General features: G+C 61.8%; 1 long non-coding RNA gene and 1 other non-coding gene across 2 annotated transcripts; one reads left to right on the top strand and one right to left on the bottom strand.

Moving 5' to 3' along the window:
• Nucleotides 1-2700: 2700 nt before the first annotated feature.
• MIR184 (microRNA mir-184) lies at nucleotides 2701-2812 on the bottom strand. Its single transcript, NR_049087.1, is given in 1 exon segment — nucleotides 2701-2812. It is a non-coding gene; the product is annotated as a microRNA mir-184 (primary transcript).
• A 10320-nt stretch (nucleotides 2813-13132) lies between these two features.
• Nucleotides 13133-15621, top strand: LOC140684771 (uncharacterized). The gene is made up of 2 exons (XR_012057553.1): nucleotides 13133-13414; nucleotides 14956-15621. It is a non-coding gene; the product is annotated as an uncharacterized lncRNA (long non-coding RNA).
• Nucleotides 15622-18081: the final 2460 nt, after the last annotated feature.

The raw sequence follows: 18081 nt of genomic DNA, 5'->3' as shown, positions 1-18081 counted from the left end.
CCCGCGGTCAGCGGCGCTCCGGGGCGGGCGGTGCTGCGCCGTGCCCGGGGCCGTGCCCTGCCCTGCCCTGGCTGCCAGGGCTGCCGTGGGACCCCGGGCTGCCGTGGGACCCCGTGCCCTGCCGTGGGACCCCGTGCCCTGCCGTGGGAGCCCGTGCCCTGCCGTGGGACCTCGTGCCCTGCCGGGGCTCGGCTGCTGGCCTCGGTGCGCTCCTGTCCCTGGGCCCGCCCTGAGCCCTTGGCTCCCGTGCCCCGCTGCCCGTGCAGCCGCTGTGGGGGCTGAGGCAGGGCTGGCGGGGACAGGGACGCGAGGGACGGTGGAATGTGCACACGCGTGTCCCGCAGCCTTCCCTCGCCCTGTGCCGGGTCCGGGTGCTCGGCCCCGCTGCCCCAAGGGCTGCATCAACTTTAATATCTCTGCTGAGTGAAATTTCCTGGTGCGGCTTTCATGTCCGCTGGGACACTTATGAAATATCCGGCTTCTGTTTTTTTCTCTGAAGGAGTGGAATTTCCTATTCGGGACTTTAATATCGGGGCTACGTGCTCGGGGCGAGAAGCAGCCCCGGCGCTGGCTCAGCCCTCGCCCCTCTGCCCCTCTGCCCCTCTGCCTCAGGAATTCGGCTGCCTCAGGACTTTTCCGGCGGCGCTAAGCCGTCTTTTCATGGCTGATCGCCCCACCTGCCGCGGGGGAAAGCCGGATACACGCTGACAACCCGCCGGCGGCTGTTTGCAGAGGGATCACACGAGGTCCCGGCCCCCCGATGAACCCCTGGTGCAGAAGCGGCTCTCGGGACGGGGCACGCACGTCTGGGGCTCCGGGGGGCTCCGGGCGCTCGCCCCACCCATTTAGCGGTCCCGGGAGCTTCAGGCATCACCCTGGCAGGTCTGGGGCTCCCGGGAGCTCCTGCTGCCCCCAGGGAAGGCCCCAGTGCCGAGGGATGCCGTGACCGCTCCAGGTCTGGCCCCCGACCCCCTCGCGGCGGGATGCTGGGGACGACCCTCCTCTTCCCTCGCTTCATTTTGTGCGTCCACCGCCACCTCCACAGCCCCCTGGGCAAAGGGAGCAGCCGGAGGCGCTGCGTGGGACTAGAACAGTCCCGGGACCCCCGAGTGCTCCGAGCCCACTGGTGCCAGCCCACGGCGGTGCGTGCCCGGAGCCGCGGTCACGTCCTGCCCCGCTGGCCCGGGTCTGGACTCACTGCGGGGCACAAAGAGCCATCGACGAGTGGTGGCAGAGCCTGTCCCAAATACCGACCCTCGCCTCTCTGCTCCGAGGGGTGCTCGGGTTTCACGGCAGGGACTGGCTGGGGCGCAGCTCTCGGTCCCCGCGGGCGCTGCCGTGGGGCCACCGCGGCCGGGGGAGCCCCGGGGCACAGCCCGGCTCGCCCAAGGGGCAGCGGGAGGAGGGAGCCGTGCCTGGCACGGGGCACTGTGCCCACCACTGGGGCAAAGTGGCACTGACTCCCGCACTGGGGCTGAGTCAGTGTCGGGGGCCAGGCCAGGGCTCAGGACGGGGCCCCAGCTCAGGAGCAGAGGGCTGGGTTTAGGGGGTGCAGCTTTAGGGGTGCATCCCCTGCCCAGGCCAGCCTGTGCAGGCACTACCTGACACAGATCTGCGCCTCCACTCTGCTCCCTGCCCTGATGCCCGCCCCTGGGAACTCAGGGGGTCTGGGGCACCCACCCTGCGGGGCTCGGGGACCCCCCTCCAGCCTTAGTCAAGCAGCAGGGTGTGCAGGGAGCTGCAGGGCGGTGCTGGGGGGGTGGCAGTGTTTTGGGGAGCCCCGTGGGGCTGCAGCAGTTGGTGGCTGTGGGGGTCACGGGGGGCCAGGGCAGCCCGGGGGTCTGGGCCATGCAGCCCATGGGGTTCGGGCAGGCCAGGCTGTATCCCCTGGGGAAAGAACCTCCCCCCTGTGCTGGTGCTGGCTCTGTCCCCTCCTCACCCATGGGCAAGCACCCCAGAACGCCAACGTGCTGGCACACACTCTGCAGAACACTCCAGCGGCGGCAGGAAAGATCTGCCTGGCGGGAATCGCTGGAGAACTGGGAAAAGGAGGATGGACACAGGAAGGGATTCCGGGTGCTTTAGAGCATCGGTTTGTCGTGCAGGGACAGCCCCGGTGGGACCCCCGGCAGACACCCCCAGGCTGGCAGGACATGGGCTGCGGCACCCCAAGGGGGGTGGGAGCACAGACACCCCCTTACCTCATCTGGGGTTCGCTGCCCTTGTCCCTCTGCCGTGCTCATCATTTCCTCCGTCTGCTGTGCCTGGAGGTGGCTGGCAGGAACTCACCTAGAAACCCAGGGAAATATTGGCAATAAATAGCTTTAAACGGGAACAATTCCAGGCGCAGGAAAGCCCAGGAGTTTTACACTCGTTTCTTACTTTTATAATGATTCTTTACACTGGTCCCAAAGAATCCCGAGCTAACTTCGCTGAAACACAAGCAAACAGTAACGCATTAAAAAGCATTTCAAGACCTTTTCCAAAAAGATGCATTTTCCTGCTGGAGACCTGCTGCAGATGCTGAAAGGGAAAATCCCGGAGTGACGGGACCTGCCAGGTTTTAGTGAAAAAAGGAAATTCTGTATCCCCTGCATTTGCTTTGCGGCCGGTTCGTTCTGAGCCCGCATCTGGAGCTGCAGCTGGAGCCGGGATAGCCCCGGGGCCACCGGGGCCAGCGCGGCAGGACGGTCGCTCGTGTCACTCGCGCACCCTTATCAGTTCTCCGTCCAACAGTCAGAGTGCAGAAGCTGGGCTGGAAAAGTGATAAGGGCACGAGAGCGGCCTCAGAAGACCGGCGGGGAGCCGCGGGGTGACCGGGGCCGGAGGTCGCCTCTGGTCCCTCGGGAGCGGGACCCGGCACCTCGGGGCGCCCCGAGCGCAGCCTGCCCGCGCTGCCCGCAGCGAGTGCCCGCGCCCCTGGGCTCCGTCTGCTCCAGCCCCCCGGACACTCCCCACTGACAACTTTCATAACGCAGTCCCCTCCCTGCGGGGAGGGCCCGTCCCCGGGCCCGCGGGGCTGAGCCGGCACCCGGCCGGGTGGGACCTGCCCGCCGCCGGATTAAGCGGAATGAATCGCGGGGGTGCAGCCGGGCGGATTCGTCTGACGCTGCAGAAAGGCAGCCACAGCCGCCGCGGACCCCAGCCCGGGCAGCAAACCCCCATCGCGGCGGCGGGGAAGGGTCTGGTACCGCTGCCCCTGCTCCGGCTGCTCGGAGAGGAGTTGGGGCGCCTGTGTCAGGGGTGATACCCCGTCCTGTACCCCAGGGCTGCTCCCCCTGTGTCCCCGTGTCCCCGCGCTGTCCTTCACCTCCCTCCTGAGCTGTCCCGGTGTGGGCAGCGGCACAGGAACCCCCGGAGCTCCGGGCTGTGCCCATCAGGCTGTCCTGGCTCGGCTGCCCGGTGGCCAGGGACCGGCTGCATTCGGCCCTGGACGCACACGGGGTTTGGCAGCAGCGGTAGGAAGGGTGGGGGTGACACAGCAGCTGTCAGTGCCACCGCCTTGGGCTCGCTCAGGTGCCCTGTCCTTCTCCCAGCATCTCCTTCCTCCCCACTCACTGCTTCCCAGGGCTTTGCTGCCCTTTCCCAAGCATGGAACCAGCACAGGATGACATTTCAGGTGGAAATAGCATTTCTCCCAAACTAAAACACCTCTGTAGCTCCTGTTGGAGGACAACGAGCTGTGGGAGCTGCTGCACGTGTGGGACATCAAGGCCTGTGTTGGCCGAGTGGCTGTGGCTGCAGTTCCTTCTGGGTTTGGGCCAGGTTTATTTGCCGCTCAGAGGACAAAAGGTGGTGATGGGCACGTGGGAGGCAGCCGGAGCCACTTGGCACCGCTGTGCTCCCTGTGAGCCCGGGGGTGGGACACTGTCCTTCGCCCCTTGACCCCCCAGGGCAGGAGAGAGGAGGAGATGATGGCAGTCATGTCCCCTCGGTTCTGGATGGTGCGAGATGGAGAAGTTTGACACACCAGGCCAGCAGCAAAGGGCGGTGTGAGCATGCCACTTGTGCAAGGGACCAGTGTCCAACAAGCACCCCCTGCCCAAACTTCCCCCGGCAAAACCCCCCAGCTCACGCCAGGGCCTGGGCACAGCCCTTCTCCTCCCAGCTGTGAGGAGTCCCCGGCAGTTTTGGGAAAGCCTCGAGCTCCAGGGCCAGGCAGCCCGGCCCGCAGCGCTGCTGGAGCTCTCGGGGCGCTCCCACCGGCCCCGCCGAGCCCCTCCGGGCACGGTGGAGCCGCAGCGGCCAGACAGGGCCTGCGGGGCTGGCTTTGATCGGGGCTGGCTTTGATCGGGGCTGGCTTGGCCGGGCCAAGGCTTTGATGTCCCCCAGCGGCGCTGGGCAAGCACAAAGACTGAGCGCAGCCGCAGGGCCCGTGTTGGTTTAGGTGATTGTGTAGCTGAGGCTCCCGGGATGTGAATATTCGGGGCAGAGTAAACAAGGCTTGCTCCCGAAATGGGCTGCTTGGCATTCCGTGCTGGCAGAGGGGCGGCTGTGCCAAGGCAGGGCAGCGATGGGGCCGGGGCTGAGCAGGTGGGGCTGTGATGTCCCATGGGTCCCAGATCTAAGGCTACGATTATCCCATGGCCTCCTGGCTCTGTGGCAGTCACGAGGGGCTGGTGCCCTGTGTGCCAAGCTGCTGCTGCTCCCATCAGCAGGTTTATTTGTGCTGCCTGTCCCCCCCAGCTCTGCTATTAAAGACTGAGATCCCTGGCGGGGCCGGGGATCCCCCGAGGCGGGAGGAAATTGCAAATACCTCGGAACCCTTCCCTGCTCAGAGCAGCGGCTGGGACCCTGAGGGTACGGAGGGCCCTGGCGTGCCCCGCCAGCTCCACAGGTGACAGCAGCCTCGTGTCCTGTGGGCACCTCGGGGGGATGTGCCAGGGCTGGCAGCAGACTGAGCTTCCCAAACCTCCAGCTTAGGGCTGTGCTCGACTGCTTGGAAGGGACCCCACACAGCATCTCCTTCCAGCCCCCGACACGAGCAGGATCTAACCCAAACCTTCCACACACCTGGTGGCTCCAAAAGCCGCCCGCCCTGGCCTGAAGCACTTCCAGGGCCGGGGAGCCGCAGCCCTGCCCTGGCGAGGTGCCCGCGGTGGCGGCGGGGCTGCGCTGCTTCCCGCAGCCGCTGGATGTCACCTGCAATATGGGCTGTGCGGCACGGCCCGGACCGGCACGGCTCGGACCGGCACGGCTCGGAGCGGCACGGCCCGGACCGGCACGGCTCGGGGCGGCACGGCTCGGAGCGGCACGGCTCGGAGCGGCACGGCTCGGGGCGGCACGGCTCGGGGCGGCACGGCTCGGGGCGGCACGGCCCGGACCGGCACGGCTCGGACTGGCACGGCTCGGAACGGCACGGCTCGGACCCCTCATGGCTCAGACCCTGCACTCACAGCCCTGCCCTGCACTCACAGCCCCTGTTTTGCACTCACAGCCCCTGTCCTGCTCTCTCAGCCCCCTCCCAGCACAGCCCTGCGCTGCCCCAGCCCCTCCCCAAGGCCGGTGTCAGGGCATCCTGGTGGCTCTGGGCTTTCCAGAAGAATGCAAACCGAGTGAGGGATCAAAGGTCAGTGAGCAGGAGAGCAGATATTTCTGGAAAGCCCGGGAGCAGTGATTGCTCACAGCCTGGCACGCACGGCCGGCGCTGGCTGGGCACGGCTGGGCTGGCAGAGGGAGGTGACAGCTGAGGGTCCCCACACCGGGGTGGCAGCCCGACCTGAGTGCACAGGGCTTGTGGGGACAGCCCCGGGCCACACAGGGCCACCCCTGGCCTCGGGTGGGCCTTTGGAAAGTGAGGAGCAGCTGGAGCACGACCAGGAGAGGCAATGGAGCCGCTCTGCTCTGGAGCCAGGCTGGCAGAGCTGGGGGGGCTCACCTGGAGAGGAGAAGCTCCAGGGAGAGCTCCTGTCCATGGAGGGACAGGACCCAGGGAATGGCTCCCAGTGCCAGAGGGCAGGGCTGGATGGGAGACTGGGAATTGGGAATTGTTCCCTGGGAGGGTGGGCAGCCTGGCACAGGTGCCCAGAGCAGCTGGGGCTGCCCCTGGATCCCTGGCAGAGCCCAAGGCCAGGCTGGACAGGGCTGGGAGCAGCTGGGACAGTGGGAGGTGCCCCTGCCATGGCAGGGGTGGAACAAGGGGGTTTGTGAGATCTCTTCCAAGCCACAGCATTGTGGAATTCGGTGATGTGGCAGCTGTTCCCCTCTCCTGAGCTCGGAGTCTCTCAGAGGCAGAGGCAGCGCACAGCTGTGCTGCAGGTGTGTGTGGAGCAGAGCTGAGGGAGCTCCAGAGCCCCGAGCTCCCTGCGCTTTTCCAATTACAAACGGGATTAGAGTCGAGTCTAATATAAAAGAGACGATGGATCCATGTCATGAGGAGCTGGCGCAGGCAGACGGTCCCTCCTCATTTCAGACGCTCCCTGGCTCAAGGGCCAGTCTCCATTTCCCAGCCCCAGCCCTGGTGCCCACGGGCCAGACTCTCCCAGTGCCCCCAGCTGGGCCAGCAGCACCCCCAGGATGGGGTGATGGTGAGAGCAGCCCCCAGCCCACCCCCAGCCCGGTCCCCGGGGGCTCCGGGGACTCCGGCTGCACGTGGGCTCAGCCCACGGCCACTTCTCCCCACTCGCTTGGGCGGGGGACGGGCTCCTCCTCTTTCCTCATTCCCACTTATTTTTGGCTCCCAAGTTGTCATAAATCATTTGAGCTCAACAGTTTTTAAAATTTGAGCTCCAAACAGCTATTTAAAGCCTTGACAGGATGCAAGAGTCTATTAGGAGCTTATTTTAGAGCCTTTCGTAGGGTGAGAGGCTCACTCAGCACCACTTGCTCCCCAGTGACGGACTGAGAGCAGCGTGGGAGCCCCACTGGGCAGCGTGGGGCTGTCAGGGCTGGTGTCCTGCGTGGGGCAATGGCAGGACCCCCTTTCTCGGTGCCAAGGGAAGCCAAGCAGGCACAGAGTGCCCAGGCACCAGCTGCTTGGCATCAAGCACTGCAAAGCGAAATGGATTTGATTGGAGAGGGCTTTGAATGCCATTGCCAGATCTTAAAGTTCTTGTGATTAATACAGCAGTAAATTAGCATGTTGAAGATTTTAAAACTTCTGTTAATTGGAGGTTGATGTTACTCAGTGTCCCAGTGCTTCAGGATGGAGGAATCTTCCCAAGCAGCACCATTTCTCTGCGCACTGTCCCATTCTGACCTCGTGCACACGGATTCTCCTTCCAGTGTGCACCAGTTCTGGTGGCCTCACACATTATTTTATTTTATTTTATTTTATTTTATTTTATTTTATTTTATTTTATTTTATTTTATTTTATTTTATTTTATTTTATTTTATTTTATTTTATTTTATTTTATTTTATTTTATTTTATTTTATTTTATTTTATTTTATTTTATTTTATTTTATTTTATTTTATTTTATTTTATTTTATCCTGACTATTGTTCTGATCTGGGATATTTTTTTGGCCTGCATTTAATTAGTCATAATTCAGAGGTTTTCATAAGTCACACACTGCACATGCTGAAGTGCTAATGAGGCATTTCCATGCTGAATCACCACCTAATGATTTAGCAGGATGATTTTGTTATTAAATCCCAACCCCTGGCTCTGGCGAGCAGCGCTGGGAGACGCCTGTTTGCTAATACACGGAGACAGTGGAATGCAAGCAGAAAATATTATGAACTCGTCATGGGAGCGCTGCCATATCGATGTGGCACCTGCACCTGCCTGCGGGGCAGATCGGTCCCGCAGCGCGGCTGTGCGGGGGCTGCCGCAGCACCCACCCCATCCCCCGGGCCGGGGCTGCCGGGGGCTGCCGGGGGCTGCCGGGGGCTGCCGGGGCACCCACCCCATCCCCGGGCCGGGGGCTGCCGGGGGCTGCCGGGGGCCGGCTCTGCAGCACCCCCCTCACCACCGTGCCACCTCCAGGCACGAGGGGAACCGAGCCCGCCGGGGTACCCGGGGGTGTCCTGGTATCCCAGGGCATCCCAGTACCCGAGGGCATCCTGGTATCCCGGGGCATCCTGGTACCTGAAGGCGTCTTGGTACCTGAGGGTGTCCTGGAACCCGAGGGTGTCCTGGTACCTGAGGGCATCCTGGTATCCTGGTGCATCCCAGTATCTGAAGATACCCTGCTACCCAAGGACATCCTGGCCCCTGAGGATATCCTGGTACCTGAGGATATCCGGGTACCCAAGGGCATCCTGGCCCCTGAGGACACCCTGGCACCCCGGGGCATCCCGCCCGGCTGGGGGGATGGCAGTGAATACCCCCGCCAGGTTCTGGCTGTGCCAGGGTGCCCGGTGCACCCGGCGGTGATGGGGCCAGGGCTGGGCACTCAGCCGGGGCGGTGGGCTGCGGAGAGGGCTCCGGTGGGCTGCGGAGAGGGCTCCTGCCGCCCCCGGGGGTGCTGCCAGGCTGTGGGCTGGCTGGCTGAACCCCATTTCCCGGTGCCATGCACGGACACGACGCCGCTGGTCCCTTCTCCTCCCCCGGTGCCGCTGCTCCTCGGGCGGCCCGGGCCGGGGACGGGGAGCGCTCCAGAGGGAATTCGGAACCGATTCGCTCGCTGACACTCGCAGCCGCAGCCCAGCGGCCCCTGCGTGCGGAAACACCTCCGCGGGGATCGGGAGCGATGCTTTTACAGGGATTCCAGCAAGGAATTGCAAGAACGCCTCCCTGGGGCCGAGGTAAAGGGTTGTCAGCGGCGGTGTTTATTCATGAGCGCAGCCAGCCAGGGAAGGACGAATCTGGGAATTGTTCCGGGAACAGAGCGCGGAGCTGCATCCATTTCTCTCCCTGCTCCTCCTGCACCGACAGCTCCATGCCGGGGGAGGGCAGGTCCCATCCCAGGGGGCTGAGGGAGAAATTTCCTTGGAGTGACATGGGGGCTGGGACCAGCCAGATATTTTGGTTGCTGCAAGAATCCATGTGTGCCAGGGAAGTTTGTAAATGGATGGGCAGCGAAGATTCTGATTAAAGACCCATTTCAGAATCAGCTGATCTAGGCAGTGAGAAGGAGCATTTTGTGGATCAGTAGTGCTCTGTTTTGGGCAAAAGGGCAAAGAAGTGACAGAGCCCTGTCATTGTCCCTGGATTGTGTACAGTTGTGCAGGTGAATAAATCTCTGAATCCCAGAACAGTTTGGGCTGGAAAGGACCTTAAAGCTGATTTCATTCCACCTCTGCCATGGCAGGGACACCTCCCACTGTCCCTGTCCAGCTTGGGCACATCCAGGGGCAGCCACAGCTTCTCTGGGCACCCTGTGCCAGGGCCTCACCCCCTTCACCGGGTAGAATTCCTTCCCCAAACCCCATCTGCCGCTGCCCTCTGGCAGTGGGAACCATTCCCCCTTGTCCTGGTGCTCCAGGCCCTTGCTGACAGTCTCTCTCCGGCTCTCCTGTACTCTCCCAGTCCATGGGTGTTTGGAGAGCAGTGGCTGTGCACGGTATGCTCGTGCTCTGAACTGCTCCTCTGCTGCCCTGGCACCTCCAGATGCACATTCACCTCCTGTTTTGGGAGAACTTTGTCCCTCTTTTTGCTGTGCCCCTGGGCCTGAGGCAGCCCCCAGACCTGGGGCTGTGTGCCCAGCCTGGGCGCTGGCCCCTGGGCGCTGCAGTGGCTTCCGTGGGACTCCAGGCCTCGTGGTGGCTTTGGTGGCACTTCGAGCATGGCAGTGGCTCTGGGGTGACCCCCATGGTGCCCGTCCCCAGGCTGCATTAACCCTTTCCCACAGCCTGGGCAGCCAGGCAGTTCGGGCCCCTGCGTGCTGCGGTGCCGGGCAGGGTGTGCAGGGAGCACAGCAGGAATGCAGAAGGAGATGGGATGTGACAGCCCGTCTTCCTGGGAACACCCTGTAATCCGCACCAGAATGCGCTCAGCAGCCGGAGCCGCGGGTGCCCGAGCTCGGTGCCCGGGCGGGACCGGCCCCGGGGCACCGGCGGCGGTGGGCGGCCCCTGCGCGGTGCCCGGCTGCCCTCCCGCGCCCGGGACGAGGGCCAGCAGCTCCCTCCGAGCTCCGGGCTGGGCTCACCTGGGCCAGGGCTGCCCATCTCCAGCCTCGGGAGCAGCTCGGGGAGGCTGGGCCGTGGGCTGGCAGCGAGGCGGGCGGTGGGCAAGCGGCTCTGCCAGGGGCTGGGCTGCCAGGGCTGCTCGAGGTGCCACTGCCCTCCTCGGCGTGTGAGCCTGGCACATCAGGGACAGTCCTGGCCCGGGAACCTGGGCACTGTCCCAGCAGAACTGCTCAGGGTTTGGCTGCGGTCCTTGCTCAGACACATGGCCTGAGCTTTCATCCACAACAGAGCAGCTGTGGCTGCCCCAGACCCCTGGCAGTGCCCCAGGCCGGGCTGGACAGGGTTTGCAGCAGCCTGGGACAGTGGCAGTGTCCCTGCCGGGGCAGGGGTGGCACTGGGTGGGATTTAAGGTGCCTTCAACCCAAACCAGTCTGGGATTCGATGGAACTCCTCTCGCGTTAGTGCTGGAACGTGGGGGTGGGAAGGCTGGGGGCAGCTGAAGGAGAAAAGCCATCCCTGGCCCCTGCAGGCTGCGGGACGCCATGGGGCCCGTGTGACTCCTGGGCCAGCCCCGGGGCAGAGGATGTACGGAGCACTGGGGAAGTGGACGCCAGTCACCATGGCAACCGGGATGGAAACATCATCAAAATGTGTCAAACCAGGGGAATTACAAAAAATAGAAACCCAGCGTGGTGTGGGCAAACATTGCAGCTTCATGGGGCTGCTCCTGACAGCACCTTGGCAGCCTCCCCGTGCTGTGGCGGTGGTGCCACCCCTGTGCTGTCCCTTGGGGCATCCTGTGGCCCCGGAGCATCCGTGAGCAGCCGGGCAGCGCCTGGCTCCTCACCAGCACGGGGACACGAGCACGGGGACACCAGCACAGGGACACCAGCACAGGGACACTCTCAGCTCCTGCAAGGGTACAGCGGGCACAGACGAGTCCTGCACCGCAGCTGGCACCATGCACCCTGCATGAACCCCCCCAACAACTAATTAATTTGTAATAATAAGCCATGTCCCTGCTTCCAGCTGTTTTGTTTTTTTTTTAAGTAAATGGATTTGTAACCAATTTGTGCTATTTTATCTGTCACTTATGCTCCCAGGATTTGTAATTTTAACGCATGACATCAGTTAATCACAATTCTCTTCCAGCAATAGTTTTAATTAAAACAACTTTCCCTTTTTTTGGCTCATTCAGTGCTGTCACTGAGGGCTGCAAATGAGATCACAGGCTGGTGGTGGTTGTTGTTGCTGTTTTATATTCACCACTGATGTTAGGAAGTGGGGAGGAGCAGGGATGGAGCAGGGATGGGGCAGGATGGGGCAGGGATGGAGCAGGAACAGAACAGGGATGGGGCAGGGATGGGGCAGGGATGGAGCAGGGAGGGAACAGAGAGGGAACAGGGATGGGGCAGGGAGGGAACAGGGATGGAGCAGGGAGGGAACAGAGAGGGAACAGGGATGGGGCAGGGAGGGAACAGGAACAGAACAGGGATGGGGCAGGGATGGAACAGGAACAGAACAGGGATGGAGCAGGAACAGAACAGGGATGGAGCAGGGATGGAACAGGAATCCGCTGGGCTGCCTATCCAGCAGATATTTAATTTGCTTCACTCTTGGCAGATTCATTTCTTGGGTTTTAAAGAAAATTCTCCCTTTTTTCGAAACTGCATTTTGGTTAGCCCAAGTGCAGCGACGCTGAGGTCGGATTTACACCTCCCCCGGCCCTGTGCCCGGCCTGGTGTCCCTGCTGGTTGTGTGCACGCCCAGGGATGGCTCCAACGGGTGGCATTTGGCATCCGGAACATTTTTAACTCGGAAAATGGGGGAAAAAATCAAGCGATGACAAGTGTATTTATTTGTGCAGTCGACGCTGCCAACGGCTTTAAAGGCGTATTTTTGCCATTTACTGAAGTCAGTTGGAACAGAGAGACCGAATCCAACGTGGTGACACCTCAGACAGCTTGGAAGGGCTCCTTCAGCTGCAGCAAAGCTCAGCAGGTTTGACATTTGAAACTCCCTCATTCCACTGCCAGGCAAAACCGAGGGCCTTTGCACTGTATTTTTCCTGCTGTTCCTCAGTGCAAGAATTCCTGCTTTTTCTGCCTTCACACCATTATGAACACACCAGCTCAGGGAAAAAAAAAAAATCTGCTGTAATGATAAAATTGGCTTTGGAATAGCAGAAATCTGGCCTGCTCATGTGGTGCCAGGCTCTGGGGAGCTCTTGGATACCAGGGCTGCAGTGAGCTGTGTCACTGCTCCAAACACAAAACCTCCGGGAAAGGGAGATTTTAAAGGACTGTTTGATGTTCAGCTTTTCAGGATTAATTCCTAAACTGAACAACAATCCCCGAGGTGCTGCCCCAGGCAGGAGGAGACTGTCCCCTGTCCGTGCCCCCTCCTGTGCTGCTTCTGCTCCCCAGGATTCGCCTGTCTGGGGTCAGCCTGGGACAGCGGAGCGAGGCAGGAAGGATGCGGTGGGAGGGATGTAGGAGGGGTGTTGGAGGGATGCAGCAGGAGGGAGAGGCAGGAGGGGTGTAGGAGGGGTGCAGCAGGAGGGGTGCAGTAGGAGGGGTGCAGCAGGAGGGGTGCAGTGTGCACCTTGACCCTTTCCAGCACCCCACCCTGCTGCCCCTCCACTCTGTGCCTGGGTTTCTCCTGCTGGGAGCGAGACAGGCCCTGCCAGCTCTGAGTGAGGCTGAAGGGAGCAGTGGGGAGCCCTGGCATGGGGGATCAGTGGGCAGAGCAGCTCCAAGCTGGGAAGCCACGGGCTGAGAGCTGAAGGCTCATTAGCTCACATCAGTCCTCATTAGCAATGGACTCCCAGGTGCATGAGAAGCAGTTCACCAGGCACAGGCAGCACCACTGGGGGTGTTTCTGGGCCATTTGCAGATATAAAAGGGCAAACGCTGCCCAGTGGGGTCTGTGGGAGCTGGGACATGTTTGTGGGCAGGTGATGCTGCTGCACAGGCACAGCCCGAGCCAGGAGCTGGGCATTGCCGGGGGAATGTCCCTCTGCAGCGCCAGCTGGGCATGGAAGCTGATCAGGAGCAGCAGATTCCTGTCGGGGGTGATCTCCAGTGCAGCCTGCCGGGCCAGGTGAGCTCTGCGCCGCCGGAGGTGCCCGTGCCGGGCGTGCCCGAGGTTTGGGGCAGCTGGAATGTGCTCTGGGTGATGCCAGCACCTGCCCCGAGCCGAGACCCCGCTGGCACCCGCTGCTGCCCGTTTGGGGTTCTGATAAGCAGGTTAGAGGGAAACAGGTCACCGCTGCTGCTGAGGCTCCCGGGTTACATAAACACGGGCAGAGTGAGCAGGTTGTGCAAGAGCCTGGCTTGTCTGAGCGAGTCTTGTGGTTTGGAGGCTCGTGGAGGCACGGACCTGGGAGCAGGTCAGTTTAGGTGAGCTGTGAGGGACAAACTCTTCCCACTGAGGTCGGTGAGACACTGGCACAGGCTGCTCAGAGGAGCTGGGGCTGCCCCATCCCAGAGCTGCTCCAGCCCGGGCTGGATGGGGCTTGGGGTGACCTGGGAGCGCGGGAGGTGTCCGTGCCCATGGCAGGGTGGGGTGGGCCTCAAGGCCCTTCTGCCACAGACCGTTCTGTGGCTCTGTGACAGCAGGCTGCCTAGTCAGGAAGGCGCCCCTCGGCAGGGAATGGCACAGCTGGAATCATGGAGGATGCTGCGGCTGCAGGGAGCTGGCACAGCCCCGTGTGCCTGACAAGGGTGGCCAGGCTGGGGAGGATCTGGCCTGGGCACGGAGAGCAGCTCTGCCCTGTGTGCTCTGCCCCTCGGGGAGGGTGCTGAGAGCAGAGGGGTTCCAGGACAGAGTCCGGGATGCTCCAGCCCATCCCGGGGGCACAGCGGGAGCTGAGTGGGGTCTGTGGGGGCTGCCTGTGGGTCCCAGAGAGGGGCACGCCGCTGGCTCAGTCGGATTGGAGCAGGCTCTGCTCTCCCAGAGCCGCGTTTTGCTGCCGTGAGTGCTGACTGGGTCAGGCAGGAGGAGCCGTACCTGTCCTGCGGCACGGCCCGGCACGGCCCCGGCACGGCCCCGGCACGGCCCCAGCACGGCCCCGGCATGACCCCGGCACCCAGCGCGGCACCGAGGGTGGGCAAAGCCCTCGGGACCCTCGGGCAAAGCCTTCGGTGCCTCCATCGTGCCCGGCGTGCCCGGCGAGGCAGCGAGCACATCCCCTAACGCCTCGTGCTCCTTCAGGGCTGAGCAATGCTCCTGCTAAAAACAGGATTGTGCTGTTTTAAATACCAGCTCGCGGGATGATTCAGTGTCTGCTCAGGCAGACACGAGGCACTGAGGATGTTGCTCTCAAGCCTTATTTTAGGGGGAACCTCTCCCGTCTGTGCTGGGCGTCCCCGGCGATGTGGTGAGACGGAAAACGCCAGGACACGGGGCAGGGACCAGTGGCTCCCCTGGGCTGGGACCTCGAGGTGCAGCTCCCCAGGAGGGGGAGAGCAGGGATCGCCCCTCCAAACCTCCTTTGTCAGCGGTCTGCACAGCCTCCGGTGTCCCTGCAGCTCCGGCAGCTTCCTGTGCCTTCGGAGCGGGATCTTCCCTGCCAAATCTTCATCCTCCTGCTGCTTTTCCTTGTGCTGTGCCTCCAGCACATCCTCTCTCCTCCAGATGGGGAGGTGGAGGTGCTGGGGTGCCCCAGCCCTGCTCCCTGACCCCCTGCTTTCTGTCCTGGGGTAAAACCCTCCCTCCAGCTGCTGCTAGAGCTCCTACACGGATAATGGCACTGGGAGTGGTAGGCTTTAGTGAAAAATTCCCTCTTCAGATGTGATGGATTTGGATTCCCCCCAGTCCTGGTTTCCAGGCACCAACGGCTGGTGGAAACGCTCTCCTGGCGACAGAAAATCCATGGGAGAGCAGGCAGCCTGATGAAGTATTCATGGGGAATTTTATCACTGGTTTTTACCCGCTGCAGGAAAGTCAGCTTTATTTTTAGTGAGTGATGGATCCAGCAGAAGCACAGGAAGAATACTCCATGTGCCTTGGAGCTGCATGGAGGGCATTGGAGAGGGCCCGTGCCTGGGAATGGGAATGGAACAACCATCTCCCAAGTGTTTCCTGGCTAACTCTGGAGCCATCAGAGCACCTGAACGAGGCCGTGGCTGATCCTCTGCTGCCCCAAGCGCCGCTCCTGCCGGCCCCAGGCAGCGGAGCCTCCAGTGATCCCCACGGGCTCCCTAATCCCCAACCTGCCTCTGTCCCAGAGACAGCAGGACAATGAATCACAGCTGATTAACTTGCCCTATCCAGAAGAATCTCCCTGAATTAGCAAATGTTTTATTCGTTTCTATAATGGACAGGAAAACATCCCTCAGTGCCCAGAAGCTGCACCCACGGCCGTGCCAGCCCTGCCAGTATGAGCCCCGGGGTCCTGGTGTCACTGAGCCCTGACAGGGCACTCACATCTGGCTTCAAACGACCTTACAACATATTTCTGAGCCAGCCAAGCCACTGCCTTCCCAGAGTTTTCCCACTGCCTTTTCCCCGCGGGCACTGCTTGCTGCCTGCCCAGTGCTGAGATGTGCTCTGTCAGCAGCAGATGCTTAATCTGTTTAAAAATAAATCCATCACTCTCCTGTGACTGATGGGAATCTGTTACAGCAAATCCCACTGTAATGTGGAGCCTGGCTACGGCTGCCAGACTTCAGCACTTTCTTCCCTTCCCTGCTGGGCTCCAGGGAGGGGTGGGTGCCTGTGCTGTGGGTCTGGGGCAGCGCTGGAGCTCACTGTTCCCTGCCCGGGGCTGTGCCCGTTTGCTGGCACGGGCACGGGTAACTCTGGCAGGGACAGCCACAGCTGGGGCTGTCCTGGCGGGGCAGGGGTGACGTGTCCGTGCCCGTGTCCGAGGGATGTGGCCGTGGGTCCCCAGCGTGCCCTTGGGGCGGATAATCCCACGCCCTGTAAGCAGCTCCTGCGGGGAGGGGCTGGAGCTTTGCCCTGCAGCAGGTGGGGCAGGGCTGCCTTGTGAGTGACCCCCTGCCTGCCCAGGGCTCCTGGGGCACGGCTGTGCCGAGGGGCAGCTGAACCCGGGGCCTTCTGCAGCTCCTTGGGCCATCACCCCATGGCAGGTACCAGAGTGTCTTCTTGTGCTCCCTGCTGGCTCCTGGAGAGACAGGGAGGAAGGATTTCTTGGTGGCAGGAAGGGATGAGTCAGTTCCAGAGATTTGGATATTAAATCCTTAATTAGCAGCAGAGTTTGGTGTGCAGGAGCCCAGCAGGGCTCTTCCCAGGAGTGCTGGCAGAGTTGCAGAGCTGCCCTTGCTCCCCAGGCCAGTCCCTGTGCCCTGGGGATCACCTGCTCGGACCCAGCGTGTCCAGCCCCAGGACAGACCGTCCCAGGTGACCCAGCCGTGCCACCTGCACCTTCCCCTTGGGCACACGTGCCCAGCTTGGGCCAGGTGATACAGCCAGGCGTGGGGGATGGCTGTGCCTGATGACCCCTTGTACCTGTAGGGACAGGAGACAGCTCTAAAATCCCAAAGCCTTGTCGGAAATCGGGAGACCCCTGATGGGAAGAAATGATGATGTTTGGTTTTAGATTAGAAGGCTGAAGGACAGTTTTATTAAAATGATATTATATTAATATACTATTTAAAGAGATACTGTCTTATTCTATATACTTACTTTTTACTTACCTATTTAACTAACTTGTGATTTTGTGTTGAGCGTTTGAGACACAGCTGGATCCGATCGGTCACTGAACTCAAAGAACCTTCACCAGAATTTAACCAAGCAGTCCCTTCAGGTAAACAATCTCCATACTACATTCTACATGCAGAAAACCAAGGGGCAGAGGTAAAGGTTGTTTTCTCTTCCTCTCTCTGTGCTTCTCCTGAGAGACACAATTATGTGTCCAAGTCCAGAGAATGTGAGTGCCACAGAGCCTCGGCAGCCGGGGGGTTGGTGCTGTTCTGCCTGTCCCTGGGCACTCTTCATGCCCAGGTACACCACAGCCCCAGCACCCTGCCCCTCCAGGCACAGCCCGGGCTGGTCACAGGGCTTGGCAGCTCCAGGTGTCAGGCAGTTCCCATCCATACAACAATTACACAGTTATTGTTATTATTAATGCCAGCTTCCCGGCTGTTATTTCATCCAGGACTTTATCAGGCTGCCTCAGAGGGTCTCTTTCTGTGCCACTGCACTGTTCATGTGTGACAGCTTTGGCACAGGGAGCACCTTCTGCTCTGTGCTGGCAGCCATCTCTCAGCCCAGCGGAGGCTGCAGCAGGGAAATGGGGTGTGGGACCTCGCTGGAGGCTGGAGAAACGGGAAGGGAGAGAGCCCTGGCCATGGAGGGGAGCTGGCCATGCTGCTGGGAAAGCCCTGAGCACCCTGCAAATCCACCTGCAGCTGGGCACAGGGGCACAGGGGACAGGGGCACAGGGGACAGGGGTGGGAGGGTGAGGGGCTGGGGCAGTGGGGGGTGGCCCCAGTCCCGCTCTGCCCCTCTGGCACTGCCCCGGGGGCAGCAGGCCTCGGGCCGTGTCCCTTGAGGAGCTGTGGGCACGTGTCCCAGCAGCAGCCAGGCCAAGGAGCTCCATCCTGGCAGTGCCAGCACCCTTCCCAATTCCAGCCTGTTCCCTCCCGTTCCCATGGCAACCTGTGACCTCACCGGGCTCCTCGGAGCTCCGCCAGCATTTTCAGCAGGAATGAAGCCAATGACCAGGGCTGTCCTGCTGTCCGCCCTGTCTGTAGGGGTCTGCACACCTGGGGCTCAGCTCAGGGCTGGCTCTGCTGCAGGACTGGTGTGCCACATTGCAGGTGTCACGCTCGGTGCCCGTCGCTGTGGCAGCTGGCTGACCCAGCACTCCTGGCTGTGGAAGGCCCTGGGGTACAGGGGCACCTGGGCACCCCCTTCCCTGCCCAGGCGTCAGCTGCAGCGGTGCCCAGGGCTCCAAGTGCCCAGTCTGCCCAGCTTTGCCCTGCTGGCAGAGCACGCAAGGCCACGATGGAGAAGAGGGGTCGAGAGTGAGACAGAAATAAAACCTGGTCCTGCTCTGCCTGCTGGTGCCACTTCTCTCAAGGTCCTCCCCTGCCTAAGT

The sequence above is a fragment of the Taeniopygia guttata genome, chromosome 10, assembly GCF_048771995.1.
Source record: "Taeniopygia guttata chromosome 10, bTaeGut7.mat, whole genome shotgun sequence".
Lineage (NCBI taxonomy): Eukaryota > Metazoa > Chordata > Aves > Passeriformes > Estrildidae > Taeniopygia > Taeniopygia guttata.
The sequence above is the reverse complement of the archived record's forward strand: the minus strand, read 5'-3'. Positions and strand labels throughout refer to the sequence as shown.